This window comes from Cryptomeria japonica, chromosome 4 (genome assembly GCF_030272615.1).
Source record: "Cryptomeria japonica chromosome 4, Sugi_1.0, whole genome shotgun sequence".
Lineage (NCBI taxonomy): Eukaryota > Viridiplantae > Streptophyta > Pinopsida > Cupressales > Cupressaceae > Cryptomeria > Cryptomeria japonica.
In genome coordinates, this window is record NC_081408.1 from 366,295,685 (window position 1) to 366,314,102 (window position 18,418).

Genomic DNA, 18,418 nt, shown 5'->3' on the forward strand with positions numbered 1-18,418 from the left:
AAATGGAATGCCATAATCTTCTAAGCAATTATTGATGTTCAAAACAGCTATGAATTATAGGTACAAAAGGAAAATACTAAATAAAAGGTACAGACTATAGTTACAATATATTCCAAAGATAAACATAAGAACCAAGCCAATATCTGTAATGCAAGAAAATAGTTACACAAATTCATAAAGTAGGTGACATAAAACTTTGTTTAACAAGTACTTGAGGGTATAGTTATGGAATTAAATTAACACTTAATGTGTTAAAAAAAAATTGAAAAGGGTTTTATTTCAAATTTGACTACTATTTATGAAAAACAGCAAAAATATAGATGAAAATAGTATTGAAGTAATATTGTAATATTTAGTTTATAATGGCCAATTAAGTCTTTAGCATAGACTTTAGAAATATTCTTTATTCTTGTAGTTGTCATTTTTATCCTTTGCTTTCTTAGTTGTTGATCTTATCCTTTATGAATAAATTGTTCGTATCTTTTATTTAAAGAGCCTTTCGCTCCTTTGTTAATATCAAATATCTTGGTAATCATTCTTTGTTTATACTTTTCATAATATGATATCAAAGCTCAAGTCAAGCTTCGGATCTAAGAATGCCTGGAGTTCTATGAACTACTACTAGCAATGATGAATTGCATGCACGTGACGTAGAAAGTATCAAAAGGAGTACTATGAATTTGTGCAAGGATTTTTGGCAAAAAAAATTCAACAAATTCATGGGTGTTTTTAAGTACAAAATCGCAGCATTTTTTTTCTGAAAATCGTGCCTTTTTGGCTTTGCAAAAAATCACAGGCCTGTTATTCCAAAAATGTGTTTTTTACCAAAAAATTGCACAGCTTTTCTAAAGAAATCATGAGTTATCTTATTTTGAGTTCACAAGCTATTCTGTTTTCTGCAAATCACCACCATTTTTTCTGAAGGTCACACAACTAGATTTTTTTGTCACAGGCAATGGATTTTCGTAGTTATTTGGCAAGAAATTTCAGTTTTAAACATGCACGCAACAAGTTTTTTGATCAAATTTTGGCAATATTATAACAAAATCAGGAGTACAATATAACAACTAAGGTTTTCCAAAATTTTGTTGCAATTTTTTTGATAAAATCATGGGTGTTGTTTTCTGCCTAGGGTTTTGAAACAATTTCCTCAAAATTTGTGGTTTTTTTCGAGGCAGCTAGTATTCCTTTATTTTTTGTAATTTTGGATTGCGGAAAGGATGGTGTCATTACCCAACATCATGTTGAAGATAGCCAATGCTTCACTAACAAGAACTACAACACTTGACACTTGGCCAACGATTGCAAGTAAAGACAAAGGCTAGATGAGTGTAATTGAGAAGCCGTCATGCTCATCATGTTATCAGTAAGAGATGAAATGCTTTTGGAGATTGCATTAGGAAAAACCTCTATAGAGATTTGGAAGCACCTGCAATATCCACACAAGAAATCATGTTGAAGATAGCCAATGCTTCACTAACAAGAACTACAACACTTGACACTCGGCCAACAATTGCAAGTAAAGACCAAGACTAGATGAGTGTAATTGAGAAGCCGTCATGCTTTCAGAGATTGCATTAGGAAAAACCTCTATAGAGATTTGGAAGCACCTGCAATATCTACACAAGAAATAAAACAAAGGCAAGGCCTTCTTCCCGAAAAATATGTTGTTCTCAGTCATGATGGATGAGAAGATATCTTTGCATGATCATTTAATAAAGATCAAAGACATTTGCGAACAATTGCAATCCATAGGTCGCACAATGTAAGAAGATATGGTGGTTATTATGTTCAAAAGTTTACCACAAGACTATGAACATTTCCTTCAAACACTCAACATCACATCTACCAATATTGACTTGAAGTTCAAATATTTGTGCAACAGACTATTGCAACAAGGCAAATGGAAGAAGCACTTTGGTTGGAGCAGTAATACAAAGAGTGTGGAACAAGCCTTTGTAGAAAAGGACAAGGATAATGGCAAGTGGCCTCAAAAGAAAAGGTTATAACAAAGATACTTCCAAGAATCTGAAATATATCATGTCACTATTGTGGTAAACTTGGTCATATGAAGAAGCACTGTAAAGAGAGGTTGGTTGATAAAAAATTCAACCAAGGAGGGCCTCCACAAAAGGATCATGTTGTAGAGCATTCTAAGTATAAGGAGACATCTTTCTATGCTTTGATGGCCAAACCAACTCAAATTTGTCAATATCTTCTGCATAGTAGATCGATTCTAGAGCATCCTCACATTTCACCTATCGGAAAGATCAGTTCATGAAGTATAAAACTTGTTTAGATTCAGTGGTCTTTGGTGGTGACGAGGAGGGTTGCGAAAGGAAATGTGCAGATATCTTCTAGAGGTAAAAATCTCAATTTTATCAATGTGTACTTTGTTCCAAGAATGGAGCTCAATCTACTCTCAATGAGTTTGATTATGCACGATTGTCCCAACTTGGATATCCTATTTAGCAGACACACATGCTATATTGTTGACAACGAATCTAAGAACACCATCATTGTTGGTGTCTAAGATCATAATTTGTATCAACTTGTAGATTTGGAGAAGTTTAAGAGCTCATCAGATATAGTACACTATGGCGTCAATAATATGGGCACCTCAACTTATATTACCTCTCTCCATTAGCTCAAGCAAATTTGGTAGATGAGTTATCTTACATACAACAGCAGATACAAGGTATTTGTGAAGCTTGCCAAGCATGGAAGAAAAACAAGAACACTGTTTCCCGATTGACAAGCTTGGAGAGCCTCGAGAGTTCTGTAGCTGGTTCATGCAGATGTTTATGGACCAATCAATATGACATTAGTCACTAGTGCCAAGTACTTTATTTTATTTGTCGATGATTTCAATAGGAAAATGTGGGTGCTTTTCTTTATGTCAAAATCAAATGTATTCAAGAATTTCAGAAGTTAGAATCATTAGTAGAAAAATAGCCAAGATGTGACATCATAACCCTTAGGTCTGATAATGGAGGTGATTTTTTTTCAAACGAAGTCACTGATTTTTGTGCTCAACACGATACCAAACATCAATTGACAACACCCTATACTCCACAATAGAACAGAGTTGTTGAGAGAAGGAATCATACAATTATGGAGATAGCCTAGTATATATTGGAGAATAGGAGTGTTTCAAAGAAGTTTTAGGCTGAGGTATTTCACACTACAATTTATCTTCTCAACAGGTCTCTAACACAAGCAATGAAGGAGAAGGCCCTAAAAGAAGCTTGGTCTGGGAGGAAACCGAAGGTGAATCATCTTAAGGTTTTCGCTTCTATTGCATACATCTAGATTCCAAATGTAAAGAGAACCAAGTTGGACTTGAAGAGTCAAAATTTGATTCTAACAAGGTATAATGACAATCATAAAGCCTACAAGCTGATTGATGTTGACACTAATCTCTTGACATTCAATAGGGATGCTGTGATTGATGAATAAGTTGGGCCTTTTCAGCTCCCTTCAAAGGCTGGTCCAGATCAAGGGTAGTGAGGATCAGCCTCTGAAGGCTAAAGATTTAGGTGTCGAACTTACATTAGCTTCATCCAAAGGGAGGACTTTGATGGACTTGAACATGAGGAATCGCATTCTGAGCAAGTAGAATATCCTTGACAGGTGCCAATACCAAAATAGTTTCTTGATGAAAATCTGGATCAGCATCCAAATGATAAATGGCCTACCATCATAAATGGCCTAACATCTTGATAGTGTAAGTATTCATTCTACCATCATAAATGGCCTACCTATCAAATTGCCAAGGCCTTCCCAAAAAAACATGGCGAGCATTCATGGGCGTAACATCACATAAAATCTTATCCTTCTACGAACCACTCTGAAATTTCACTAGACATTGCTCACTTACTATAATTTGATATCCCTTTTGCAAAAATGAGACCTTGTATGAGTTTGGATGCACAATCTTCTTTAGCCCAAGCTTCAATGTTATTTCATTAGATACAAAATTATCTAAGCTACCATTATCAACAATAACTTTGCAGCACTTACATCTAGATTTGCATATGGTTCTAAAGAGACTCTTCCTTTACATTGACTTATTTTCCTCAGCTGATTTCTATGGCACTCTATTCATCACAAGAGCTTCTCCACAATCCAATTCTTCCTTGTGGGTGAAGCAACACTCAATTCATCTACACAATAAATGTTATTCCTAGCCGATTTCCTCAACCACTATCCTATTAATCTTGTGAGCATTAAAATTCTTGCTGACCCATTTCTACACATCTATGACATCCGCCCATGAATCCTCTACCTCTTCCTATACTATTGCAATATCTTCCTCTTGATGGATACTGTTATCCTCTTGTGTCCTGACTAGAATTGTCGTTTCAAAAAAAAATTGCTTCTCATTCATTGTATGTTGTCCTCTACTACATTTTGCTTGTTCTCTTCCACTAAAGAACCTTCCTCTTCCTCTTGAATTATTTTGTTCTTTCCTAGACAATTTCTCTTCCACTTTCAAAGCAAGCTAGTATGCCTCCTCCACAAACTCAACTCTTAGCATGCTCATCTGAACTTGAATATTAAGTTACAATCTCTCTCCCTCTATATATATATATATATATATATATATAGATCGAGATACCTTTTCTCTATCTATTTCATGTCCTAATCTGATCACCACCTTATGGAATTCCTCTATGTAGTCCACACATTTTCTTTTGACCTAGGTTCTGGAGCTTCTTCAATAAGTCAAATTAGTAATCTCCAAGATCAATATTTTTTTTAACTTCGTAATCAACTAGTTCCACTGAGTAATTGTCACTTCCCTAGTCATCACTCTTAGTAACTTTCTCCACCATTAGGCAGCATGTCCCTTGAGTTTGGTTGGTGACATCTTCCCATTTGAGGATTTTGGATATTCTCATATCTGAAATACTCTTATAAGTTAATAATCTATTCAGTTAGCTTTTCCAAATTTAATGCAATGGAAAAGTTAAGGACTTCTATATTGCTTCCTTTGCTAATTTTCTTAAGGACCCTCAAGAACTAGTCTTCAGCTAGAATTTGTCTTCTTCCCTTCCTTTCTCTTCCATTTTGGCTTCTTCATCACTACCATCTCCTAGATCATTTTCAAGATTCCTTCTATTGTCAAACTTCATAGCAACTATCTCCTTTTGGAGCTCATTTCGAAGTTGCTCAAACATCTTATCTACTCTATTCATTGCAAGACCTCTCTTTATTGGAGGCATGATGCCATAAATAAAAGACAACTCAAAACCCCAAATCAAGAATCTAGACAAAACACTTACTTTTCACAACAAACTTCTCTAGAAACTAAACCCTCTACAATACCATTCGATGCCTCCCTCTCACAACTCTCTATAGTTCTAAGACTTCCTCTCAATTGCAAATTTTTTTATTGAGCCTCACTAAACACCACATTGCAAGGACTTTCTTTATCTAATATCATTTGATGCAGTCTAGGTAAGGGATCAACTAAATAGTTGCCTAGACCTAGTAGATGAAAAATTTATAGTAAAATGTTCAAATACTACACAAAAGCATCACTTGTGTTAATATGGTAATCTAGACCTTCACAAACAACAAATTGAAAAAGAAACCTAAAATCATTACACAAATAGGATTGGACACATTGTTGCCCTAATTTTCAAGCACCCAAATTTTAAACTTTTGCATTGAAGATAATGTCGAACTTATATGATACTTTCAAGAGTTTTCAAGATGTGTAGATATGCAGTTTCAGCTCTAAGTCTTCATTATAAAGTCTTGTCCTAGGTTTGTAAATGCATGTCCTATCTTCACTACTATCAAATTTATTATGAGCATCCTATTGTGACATATTCACACATCGCCCCATTGCAGATGGGGACCCCCACTTTTTTTCGCTTTGCTTAGTGTTTAGTTTGGTAAGTTTAGTAGTTGTTCGTCCTTGCTTGTGAGAGGAAATGAATTTAAGGATGTGGTTGTGTCAAACTCGCTAAGTTGCTAAGATTGTCAAGATGCGAAAAGGTTGTCAATTTGCAAGTTAGAGGGCATTAGGGGTTTGAGATGGCATGAGCTAAGGTTTTGATGTGAAACTTGACAAAGGCATGAGTTTACTCAAAAGATCGATTTTGATAAATGTTAGCTTAACAATTTCAAGTTTGTACAAATGAAGCTTTGATGAAGTCAAGATGCTACGAATGAAAGAGAACTATACAGCTAGTCAAATTGGCCGATCATGTTTTGGTTTGCAAAGCTACCTAATTTGGCCAATTAAATTCAAATGTTGCAAAGGTGCTCTAAAAACCCACCTTGATGTTATATTGCAATGCTATCTCCAAAAGCCAATCAAATGGATGAGATGCAAAGGTGTCAAGAAAAGCTGCCTCAATTCAATCTTGCAAAGGTCATTCAAAAAGCCGCCTAGACCATGACCTGCAAAGGTACTTGAAAAAGCCACCTAAGTTTAACAGTTGCAAAGGTCATTCAAAAAGCCGCCTTGACCATGAGTTGCAAAGGTGTCATGAAAAGCTGCCATGATGAAGGAGTTGCAAAGGTGCCTTGGAAAGCCGCCTCCATCTAAACTTGCAAAGGTGTCACAAAATGCCGCCTCCGTCAAATGTTGCAAAGGTGAGTTTCAAAGCCGCCATGATGTCAAGATGCAAAGGTGAGTTTAAAACCAACCAAGTGTCAAGTTGCAAAGGTACCTCCAAAAGCCGCCTACATCATAATCTTGCAAAGGTCTCTCTAAATTCCGCCATGATCTAATCTTGCAAACGTCCCCTCAAAAGCAGCCTTCAAGCGAATATTGCAAAGGTCCATTAAAATCCGCCTAGGTGAATGAGTGGCAAAGGTATCTTGTAAGGCCACCATGATGATGGATTGCAAAGGTCTCCTAAAAAGCCGCCCAAGTATATGACTTGCAAAGGTATCAAAAATAGCCGATCACATCAAGACTTGCAAAGGTGCCTCTAAAATCCACCCCAGTGTTGAATTGCAAAGGTATTCCAAAATGCCGCCTAGAACAAAGTTGCAAAGATCCTTCAAAAATCCGCCAAGGTTGCAAAGCTAAAAGTCAAAAATCATGAGCAATGAAGAAGTCGGCTCTCTAAGGATAAGCACTCACCAAAAAAAAGGCAAATTAAAATGTTTTGAGGGAGAGAAAAGGTTTTCAGATCAAATTGAAGGCATCTTTTTCATCTATTTTGGATGCAGCCTAAGCAGAATTGTGTGAAAATTCACATTGCATCAGACCTCTAGCAAGCACAAAATCAAACATATAGAAGTGGAAGGTAAGTGAAATTAGTGTATATCCTGTATTTGACACCCTTTTGTTTGCTTTGCAGGCAATTAAATGAGGAATCAAGGACAAGTCAACATCAAGATCAAACTCAAGTCATGCAAAGCATAGATCAAAGTCAAGACCTTGGAGCATGAAGGAAAGATAAATTACATAATGATGTGTTACCTATAAAAATTTTAAACTTTGATAAGCCGCTTCCCTCTGCTATTTCTCTCATTCGCTCTTGTCGCGGCCTTTCTGAATTTCCTAGCTTCTGTAGCGGGATTCTTAACTTTTGGAACTGCTCGATCGTCCGACCAACTTAGGGAAGTCTGCATAACATCGGCACCTTTAGGAAGTTGGACTTGTGGTTGCTTTCGAAAGGAGTTTGATGATTGTTAAGTTGCCCGATCTCCTAGCTTTCCGACACTCCTCGTGTTATGGTGAATGTCCAGCTCTCCCGAGAATTTGAAGGACACCACTGGTTCCAAGTAAGGACATTTGGTGAGGTAATTTCAAGTGGTTTCAATACCTTGAGATGGCAGCACAAGTGATGGTAAAGATAGGTCTTACTTGGGCGTCGACGGAATCAAATGAGACTGTGAGATCGATAAGAATAACGGCTTCTTGTCATCCCTCCTTCGACCTTGTCGATTGCCACGTCATGCATTGTTTTTCAGGAAACAAATCAAGGGAAGATTTGTAAAGTACTGTCATTAATGGCCATTAAGCAATCAGGATACGAAAAAGGGTGGCGGCAAGCGTTACTTCATTTGATGATGTCATTTTTGTAGAAAACATTAAAGATAGCTAAAGGAAAAAATTGTCGTCATTTTTGCATATATCAAAATGGTTTTGCCTCATGACGGTGAACTGCCATTTCATAACCCAGATTTGAATTGGCCAGAGAAAGACCAGGAGGATATAGTCCGACAGTTACGGTCTTTTGCATGGAAAGCATGAACTAATTTCAGTGAATATAGGAGAGCCGTCACCATATTAGATAAGATTGCAGAACAAGATGAAAACCACAAACAACGTTTGCAAGACAAGCTAGCAGCAGGAAGAGACCCGAATGATTAACTTCAGCGAAATGGTGCTCCAAGCTAGAAAAGGTCCCGTAATGCAGCCTGATATCAACCCAATGCAGGGACATATTCTTTTGAACTTGTCTGACTTTTTCCGAGCTACTATTTTTGATTGGGAAGAATTTGAAGATATCCTGTTGATGCCGATCGAAGAAAAAGAGAAGACAGATGAGATTGATAAACGAATTGCGGAGCAGAACCCGATACCTGATGATGGAGCCTAAGGCTGGTGATCTTATAGCCTTATCTATTGTGAAGCGGTTTATATTTTGATGTTGCTCTACAGAATTTTTGTTTTGAAACGATCATGTTCAAGACTGTTATCTTTAGTAACCATTTCTTGGAAATGGAAAAAACAAGAGGATAGTAGCTATAAATAGGTAGATTAGTTAATTTCAGAGGATCTTTTGGGCAAACTTTGTTTTTCTCATAAGAACACAAAAACTATTATGCATGTGGTTATCTACTATTTTAATATAGAAGAACTATTGGTGGCTTTCATATATTCGTAATCTTTGAATTATGGTGTGTGAATGCTTTTCTATTCTTTGAAATGGATGTTAGTTGGTGAATTTATATTGAAGTGGTGGATGATTTGAAATTTCAGTTACTGTGGAATATTATCTGTGAATGGTGTTTCATAGTGGCTTTATATTTGAAAATCTGAAAAATCCTAAAAATAGTAGTTAGTATTGTGAATGCCTTTACAAATCTTTCTGGTTAAAAGCTCTTTCCTTATTTGCTTTCTAGTTAAAAGCATATGAGTTGTTTACTTATTCATTGAAAATCATTAGAAGTTAGCTACCAGCTTGTAAAATAAGAAGAGAATCAATCAGTTAATAGTTTGTTAGACTAGTCACTAGTTCAACTGTGGTTACATTTGTCATCTCCATGAGCATGAGAATATAGAGTTAGGTGACAAATCTGTTAACCAACATGATGAAGGAAAGTTTTACAATCTTGAATTCCCTTCGAGAATCCAAGAATCAAAGGCAGTACACCAGGTGCACCATTCATCAAGTGTATCATGAACAAGGGAGGATCAATCAAGGTCATCACACAAACTACATCAAACATGATCATGGAAGTAGATAGTTTCAAAAGAGTTAATCAAAGTTCGCTTCCCATTGTCATCACATTGAGCAAACTGGATAATGTTGAGTATCAAGAGATATTACTCAATACTCATTCATGATGATGAATCAAGTCTACAAACAAGTTGAAATGGCATCCTAGTCATCATCTCACCCAATCAGAGGAATTCCACATCAGCAAGTCCAAGTTCAATGAATTTGCTTCATTTCATGGTGGAGCAAGTGACACATGGCTCCTCATCAAATACTATTTTATGTACCTAACCTCAATTCTCATTGGTTAGAAATCAAGATGGACATGTGTCCAAATTATTGTAATGATCTTATTGGCCAGAAGGAAGTTTGTTATAACAAGCCCTAATTAGGGTTTTCATCTTGTGAATCTCGGCCATTGATCTCAAATCAATCTGAGCCTTTGAATTGTAATGAGCTCTCTATATAAGGCTCAATCTTCTCATTTGTAAGGGTTAATAAGGAATAGTGAATAGTTTCTAGGTGTTAAATGGTTAGATCATTAGACTAGAAGTTAGATTAGGAGAAGGCAAAGATTGTTGCCAAAATCTTGTTGTAAAGAGCATACGATTTCATTGAAGCTATGGTGAATTAATGTGTTACTTCAACAAGTCGCATGGTCTCTACTTCTCAATTCATTTGCTTTCATGTTGATTAGTTGAATGATAAAGCGTTGTGTGTGATTCATGGTGAAACTCTTAATCCATACCACTAGCAGTTTGTCGATTGCAAATTTGCCTTGTGGTCAACTGGAATACTCGAATGAGCTTAAATTCAATTGTTATTCAATCATTGATATACATTCAATTAATGGTGTCTATGCTTGATGATGATTTGAAAATCATCTAATTTCCTTGGAAGATTGCACTAAGCTTTGTGGAGTTGTTGCTTTGCATATCAAAGCAAGGCTTAGTCAAGCTTCACCAAAGATTGTACATCGTTCCTACATTCTTAGACTTCTTAAACCCTACGTCTTTTGTCCTTTTTTTTATTCTCCACGCAAGCAAATACAATCAAAGTTCCAAGAATTCAAGCATTCATGTACAATGTAAGGCCCCTTGAAGAAACATCAATTACAATGACTAATTGTGCTTATCCACACGTCGTGACCCAACATTAGAAACCTTGGAGTTGTCTCCTTTGATCGCGAAGCATAGCATTTGAGAGACTTTGTTCAAGAGAGAATAAGATACTTTTGGGCATTTTATTTTGTGTTCGCATGTGCATAAAAAACACATCAACACATCTGAGTTCAAAAGGTCCTTCCATGATTTCAAGTTCAATCTTAGGAGTTGGATCATGAAGTTCTTTATGAGTGTGTTTTGAACCGATTTCCGCATCGGCCAAGATGCAAAAACAATCAAATCTAGAGAACCTTGAAGCGTCAATTCAAATTGTTTTGCAAGCATGTTATTGGTATCACCCTAGGCAATCTAGCCAATTTTGGTAGCAACCCACTTCACCGTTCGCAAGATTTTAATGCTTTAATTTTTGTTGGCCTCCATTTGGAAAACATTTATATTTTGTCCTCGGGACCTCGTCATGAAATTTTTTTGGTTTGTGCTCACCTCATTCCCTTTAATGTTTATTTAAAATTTTGGAGCAAAATCCCTTTCCAATCAAAAGTTATGCTCATTTTTCCCTTTGTAGCTTCAAAACTTTATTAAAAAGTTTGTCAGCGAGCATTCGAAAATAATTAAAATTCTTTTTGAAGGCATAGATTTTTCGTCAATTGAATTATTTTTGAAGCACTCAATAGTTTTGCCACCCTACATGGTTAAAATTAGAATTTTATTTATATATTAATCCCTTTGCGCTTGGATTTTAAATTCATAACTCTTTAACCTTCTTATGCCCCATTACTTGGAAACCTTAACATTCTAACCTCTTTATGCTCACATGCTCCGAAAAGTTAACTTTCTAACCCAACATTGCTACATTGCTCCAGATTTTGAACTTTTTAACCTTTATGCTCCATTGTTCACGTGCTCACAAATTCAAAATCTTGAAGATAACTAACTTTTGTATATACCCGTGAGAGAAGTTTTGGAGAGAACAAAGTTTTCAAAACTATCAAAGTGTCGCCAACACACTAGAACTATTTGACTGAGTGTCTCAAAGAGATGTTACCACAAGGAGTGCAATGAATGCAAATATGTGTAGATACATGTTCAGACTTGGTTCATTGACAAGGCTTAAGGAGATTTTAAGAAAATGACACTTGCAAGTGCAAAGCCAAATTCATCATCATTTGCCTACTTTGAGTTGGGAGCTTTGATAGCAATGCATGGGCAAGTTTATATGCAGCATATAAGAACACAAGTATAGTCCAAACGAATGTTGCTTTATGGTTATGTAATGAATATTGCTTATGCACAAATAAATGCACTATTCTCACAAGGAAGATTTGTTGAATTGGCTTTGGAAGCCTTCAAGCAGATACAGCGGTGTTGTGACGTTTTCGCACATCGCCCCATTGCAAATGAGGACCCCCACTTTTTGCTTCGCTTTGGTGTTTTAGGGTAAGCCGTCTTCAAGATTGGTAGTGGTCATAGTTGTTAACCTTTGCTTGTGAGAGGAGATTGGTTTTGTTCAGTTCAGGATTGAGGTGAGTTGCTAAGGTTGAGGTCATGTTTCATGTTACGAAGTTGTTAATGTTGTCAAGTGGTTTCGAAGGGTGTCAAAGTTGTCGATGTTGTTAGAGTGTAGGGTGTCATTAGGAATAAGTTGAAGAGAAAGGAGCGATAAGTTTGCTTAGCAAGCACAACACCTAAGGTCATGAATTTCAAGATCACATTATGTAAGACCTATGGTGGAAAAATGTGAAAACTTGGTTAAGTAAAATTCAACCCCCTCCTGACATGTACAATTTTGTGCAAGGTTTAGGAGGGTAAATTGTGCACTAGTGCCTAACCTCATGATCAAGAAATAGTCTAAGTGTCAAACCAAGGGGGTAATTTCATGTACAAACTAGTGCAAGTAAAGGTTAGATTTGCATCCTGGGTGTAGGATGAGGGAACTCATAATTTGTTTAAGTAAAAATTCAACCCCCTCATTTCATGTATACATTTGTGCAAGCCTACCCTCTAAACCCACCAATGCAATTAACCCCCTCAAATACGCTCCATGTTTGTGCACATGACCCCCCTCAAACCTGCTAATAGTGTACTCAAAATTTGTTTATAATTGTATGCAAAGGGAGGTGATTGATTTAAAGTTGATTAAAATCATTGCAAAGTGTTTCAAATTGCAGATTGTAGTTTGAGAAGTTGTAAATTTGGGTAAAACATGTTGAAATTCTTGCAATTTTCAATCAAACTGTTAAATTTCTTGCAATAAAATGTTCAACAGCCACTCCAAAATGTTAAACTAAGCAAAATTTCAAATACAAGAGGAAGTTTGAATTCCATTTTGAAATCGATTCTTACAACTTCACTTTAAAATTTGCAAAATTACATCAAAATTTTGTGTTAATCAAGGTCTTAGATCCCCATTGCAATGCAGTAGTTTTCAGGATTTACGCAAGAAAATGTTGCACAGGGTCTGATTTCTACCAATGGAATCGCTGCATTGAGTTCCTAAAGCAAAATTGCAAGACACACTTTCCAGCCCGCCAATCTTCGAATCTGCCAATTACAATGAGGAAATTTTGCACAAGGAAAATGTTGATTCACCCTCCAGGGCCACCAAATGTTTTTTCTCTTCAAATTTTGCACTAAGGCAAAAAGAATCTGTTGTCCTCATTTTTGTTTCCAAAAATGAAGGACCACTACAGTGAAATTTTTATGAAAAAATGAAAAAAATTACTCTATGGCATGCTTCCTGAGGCAAAATTTCGACTAATCCTTGGACTGGCTTAATCCTCAATTCATTCTCGAACTACGTTTCGAATTTCGTCCAATTCTAGGTTCGTTTGCTATGGCTTTCCTTCAATTTCGGGTTTTAAAACCCAGACTGTAGGTGGAGAATTTTCTTCAAACTGCAAGTTTTAATGATATTCATTGTTATGGTCTTTGTAGGGGGATTTTTGATCAATTACATGTGCACTTTTATTTTAAATATGTCACTTGTAATTTATTTTAAGTTTCCCCTTTGATGTTTTTATCTTTTTTATTGTTTTTTGGTCATTTTTAGTTAAAATAGGGATTTTTTGGCTCAACTGCAAGTAAACTTGCAGTTTGGTCAAAAAACCCCTACTTTAATGGTTTTTGCATGTAATAGGGATTTTAAATCCCCATTACATATGTGCAAGTGTTTCTTACTTGTTGTAGGGATTTTATTTCCCTTTTACAAGTATTTTAAACTTACAGTTTGCTCCAAAAAACCCGATTTTGCCTTGCAAATGCATTTTTGACAATTTTAAACTTGTCATTTGTCCAAAAAAACCCGATTTTGGATTGATAAGTGAAAAAGTGAAAAATTAAACTTGCTATTTGTCTTAAAAAACCCGATTTTGGCATGTAAATGAAAAAAGTGAAAATAAAACTTGTCATGTGTCTCCCAAAACCCGATTTGCTTCATTTTGGGCAATTCAAACTTGTCATGTGTCTCCCAAAACCCGATTTGCATGAAAAATCGATTTGTTGAAGATTTCAAAGCAATTTTTTGTGGAGATTTTTTAGGGAGGAAAGGCGTTTTTGCTTCTACCCTATTTTCATGCAATCATCAACATCTTTCATGCCAAATGGAGGTTATATTGACTGGTTTTTGGAGCTAAATCAGCAAAAACGTGGTTCTTTTAACCCACATTTTGGGCGCTTTTTACTTCATAAATCTGCAGTCTCCTTAAGCGTTTTGCCTTTCTCTACCTAGGCGTGGAGGGTGAGGATTTTCGCACCATTTGATGATGCCGTTGGAGTTTATAATGGTGGCCACGTGATTCCCTTTGGCCACGTTTTCAACCTTTGGCAGCGTTTTCAATCATTTGGCATCATTGCTTCTTCTTCTACCTTAGGCGTTTTGCTCTAATAAACTTGGATGCACACTCTCATTGGCATTTTGGTCCTCCAAGTTTAAGATTGCTGCTATATTTGGGGCATTTTTTACAAAAAACGTGATAAAGGTTTGACATTCCGGATTGCTCCTTTTCACCTGTTTTGCTACTTCATTTCAAGAATTGTTGCATTATTGGAGAAGCATTTTGCATTTTTAAGAAAGGTATGTTCTCTTTCCTTTCTTCCCTTCATTTTATTATTTTCTTGTTTTCTTTATTTTTCGTTATTAGTTGCATTTTTGGCATGTGATGTTCTTCCCCAAAAAATTTGGTTTTTGTGAAAGAAATCTTCCCCTTGAAATGCAATTGTTCAATTGCATTGTTCTTCTCAAAATTCCCTCTTAACTTGTATTCAGGATTTTTAATCTCGATTACAAGTTCACTAGAAATTCTTGTTCTTCCCCTACGGTTAAGGAATTTAATCATTTTTGGTTAAAATTCCAAGCTTGAAAAGTGTGAAATACCCCTCTCTTGCAAATTCGGGTTTTAAAAACCGGATTACATGTTGAAAAGTTCTTCCCATTTTCATGAAAATGCTTTTCCCGAATATTCCCATTTCTATCCATTCATATTCCCCATATCCGTACTTTCCATTTCTATGATTCCCCGCAAGTCAAAATCTCATTTTTCGTCCATTTCTCCATTTTCGAATTTACAAGTGTACTTGTATTTGGGTTTTAAAACCCCGATTGCATGTATGTCCTTTCCAACTTGTATACTTGCGAAAATCCTCCCAAGATCCGAAATTGGTCAAAGTCAAGATTTTCCCATATCTCCCCTCTTCCTCTCACAAAACCATGAAATTCAGAAATCAAAGTTTTACCCATTTGAAGAAGGAAGAATGATATTTGCAGCTGACTATGATGTTGCCTTAACTCTTTTAAGTCTTCATCACAGCATTCCAGGTTCACAATCAATGTCAGATTTGTCGGCATCTCCAACTCCAAAGAAAATGAAATACAATTATGACAAATACCAGAATGAGGTTGCACCTTCCCAGGTTTCTTCTCCTTTGGATCGCATCAGGGACACGAAAATAGGGCACGTTGATATGGCAGAATTCATCAATAGGGTAGAAGATCCACAGGATAACAACTTGCAGCGGCTGTTGGACAGCCATATCCATCCTGCATCTTCCTTCCCAGTGGCTGCCCTAGAACCTGAGTTCGTTCTTGCATGCGCCCATCATTTTGACAAAGAGTCAAGAGTCATTAAAAATGATGATGGTGAAGCTATAATTCGTCTTGATGCGGATACAATCGAGAAGGTCTTCAAAATACCTCCTGCACCTGTTTATATGGAAATCACCAAAGAAAGTGCAGCAGAGTATTATGTGAAAAGGGAAAAAGATTGCAAGCGACACATTAATAGGTGGATCCAAAAGCCACGTCCTTCCTTCTCAAGATGGGCAAAGTTGTACTGTTGTGATTTCAAGTGGGAGATAGGAGACACCATCACTCTTCTCAGCAGGATGATGGGCCTTGAGCACTCTAATGTCTTTGAACCATGGATGTATCAATTCATTATGTTCATACGGCAGTCGCATCACATTTCATGGGGTGAAATCATCAACGATGCTTTGTGCGAACAACTCACAGCAGTTCCTACCACTATGACCTTCTTCATGAATTCTTATTTGGTATATTTAGCAACGTCACTTAGACACTTTCCAGGTCTTTCTACCAAGGGTGATCGCTCGCTTATACCAGTTTGGGAATATTATGACCAGTTGCCATTGAAACCTAGCAGACTGCATTTCAGAAGAGTCCAAGATGCATTCTTCGGATATTTCATGTGTCAGTTTGACGTGGATCTCAGAAACAAAAGAGTATCAGATGAGGGTCAAGGTGTCTGAGTATGGGTGTTTGTTCCTGCAATTTCCTACCTTCACCTATATGAGGATTGGATGCTATGATGGTCAGCCATACATGCTTCCAAGATACCCAACCGATAAGATAATTCTTATGGAGTTGGGAAAACAGATCATGGCTGTTCATACTTTTCAGTCTGCTAGACACAAGGTTGGAATGGGGATCTCTAGCACAAACCCATTAAAAATTGGTCGATACTCCCTTGTCACATCTATGAAGGCTAAGGCCATGGAGGCTGAATTGCAGGAAATCAAGCTTAAGAGGTTCAAACCTAGAGCCGATTTTGATTATAGAGGTATGAAGGAGAAGATCAAGAAATCCCTTGTGCATGTTCATCGCATTGAAGACATCTGGGTAGATCTCCGAAGGAAGCCGAAGTTCTGAAGATGGATTACTGCAGGCTCACTGTTGAGCAAATTGTTGACTTGAACTTGGCGGATATCCCACAAGGGATGATCGATGACGGGCATATACTTGATCCTGAATACACTTCACAAAGGGTTGAGGAAGCTCCACTTCCTTTGATCCAATGGTCACACAAGGAGTGCGTCTCCATCCTTGACAGATTTCAGCCTATCTTGGCCAACACTAACGCATGGCTGAAAAGTAATGCTGTTAGACTTATCAAAATCAAGGTTGGTAAAGAAGTTGACTCTACAGGGCCTCTTGGACGGAAGTCTGAGATTCAAATTGATAATAAGGAGGGTGCTTCATCTTCAGGCACAAGGATCAAGTTACGAGTTAGTCATGCAGTAGTGCTTCCTCTTGAGGAAACGACCACTCGTGTGAAGGAGAAATCACGGTTCCATGTTCGGGTGATTGATCTGGATAATCCAGAAGAGGGGCAGCAATCTGACGATGTGCCTAAGTCTCCAGTTTCAGACTCGCCTCACGAGGTCATTCCTCCAGTTTCCATTGAGACGCCTCTTTCTCCTCCTGATTTGCTCGTAGATGAGTCTCCTCAGAATGCAGTTCCCATTTCAGCATACGAGCCTTCTCCTGATCGACAACGAGAAAGTGTGTTGAAAGTTCCTAAAGATAATCCCACTTGCATTCAGTTATCAGAAATTGATACTTCCACTTCTGGTTTTGAAGAATTCATGAGGCAATCTTCATGTCCATTGGTAACTGAGGAAACCGTGGTCGCCATTCAAACAGATATTCCTCCTAGGGTGACCACGGTAATTCAAACAAAAACTGCTTCTCCTTTGCCTATGGCTGCTATTGGAAGTGAGTTGATGACTTTGCCTCCATGGCTTAGTTCTTTCACCCCGAAAAGAAAGAAGCAAGAGATCTCACCTGATGCCTTTGACTACCAACAACTCAAACAGTCCAGATCCAAAGTTGCTAAGAAGGCAAAGACTATCTCTAGGGTAACTGTTGATAGCAACAAGATGAAAGTAGCTGAAATTGTGGAACCTATTGCAGATAAACCACTTGATGAAATGTCAGCTGCTGATTATAAGGTTACAAGGGTAGAATTGGGCAAGCAAACACATGAGGTCATTAAACATGATGCTCAGTTTTTTGTTGCTTCACTAGTGCAAAGGTGTGACGATCTTCTTGCGAAAAAAGACAAGCTAGAAGAAGAAAACCGACAACTTATGGCAGCCATCCATAAAATCACAAAACCTGCTGCTGAAGGGAGTAACTCCATAGGTTCTTCTAGTTCCCAAGAATCGATTCGTGGAGTGGAAAGGGCTGCTCAGAAAGTACAAGCACTGGATTCCTGGGTTGATCAGCTTCATGATCAATGTGTACAAGTAGTAAAGGACATTTTTCAAATAATGTCTAAGTTGGAAACTATTGAGGAGAAATTGGATGAGACTTCTAACACTTTCAAAAAGAATCTGGAAAGTGTTGAAAAAAGTATGGCAATCTGGCGTACCATGCCCCAACAACAATTGAGAATTTTACAGGAGCACGCTATCATCTCTTCCAAGGTCATGTACTTGGAATTTAAAGAACTCATGGAAAACAAGACCCTTGTTCTTAAATCCCTCATTGAAGAGATCAGTGATGCAAGGAGATTCCGAGATGAAGTCTATCAAGGTATTGTCTCACATTGTGAAAGGGCCTCTTGCAATATAGTAAGT

The 18,418-nt window shown here is 37.2% G+C and overlaps 1 protein-coding gene across 2 annotated transcripts in view; it reads right to left on the reverse strand.

Annotated features, from left to right (window-relative positions):
- Positions 1-18,418, reverse strand: part of LOC131047047 (homeobox-leucine zipper protein ATHB-15) — a 142,699-nt gene that overhangs the window by 47,991 nt on the left and 76,290 nt on the right. The gene's annotated exons all lie outside the window — the stretch shown is intronic.